Here is a 697-nt window from a genome sequence, read left to right on the forward strand (position 1 = left end):
TTTTAGGAATTTCTTTTAAAGTAGGAAACAATTTCCTATTTTTATGAATTACCTAAAATTAAAATTCTATCCTTAATTTTAGGAAATGCTTTTAAAGTAGGGAACAATTTCCTATTTATTTATGGATCACCCAAAATTAAAAGAGATGGTATTTAAATGGTCTTAAAACTCTATAAATCATGAGTCAAACTCATGAAAAAGCTACTGAAAACTTTCAGCAAGTGTGTTTACAATTAAACACAAAATTCATGAAGAATTAAGCCACCAAAACCGATCATAGCTATATAAAATTATCTGCATTAAATCTATATTGTTTTGGAACTCGAAATCATTATTTTTATGAATCTTTTTCATATTGAATCAAGTTTGGCAGAAGCATGCAGTAATTTAATTTGATAAAACTAATTTTTAACAATTGAAAACTACTCATAACACTTTTCCAATATTAGGAAAAATAATTGGCACATTAGTCCCCAAAACACTTCAAAACTATTTGATTTTAACTTGTCTTCGCAAGCCTTTTAACCCATTCATTAGTTCTTCAACTAAACATGATTTTAAAACTTTTAAAACATGTTTTAATGAATTAATTACATGCTGTCCAGATTTAAATTAAAATAAAAAAAATAAATTTTAAAGAAGGCCTTTAAAATTGATATATATCAAATCAACACACAAATCAATCCTATTGATTATC

This window comes from Theobroma umbraticum, unplaced genomic scaffold (genome assembly GCF_002168275.2).
Source record: "Theobroma umbraticum cultivar Fairchild unplaced genomic scaffold, ASM216827v3 scaffold_299.0, whole genome shotgun sequence".
Lineage (NCBI taxonomy): Eukaryota > Viridiplantae > Streptophyta > Magnoliopsida > Malvales > Malvaceae > Theobroma > Theobroma umbraticum.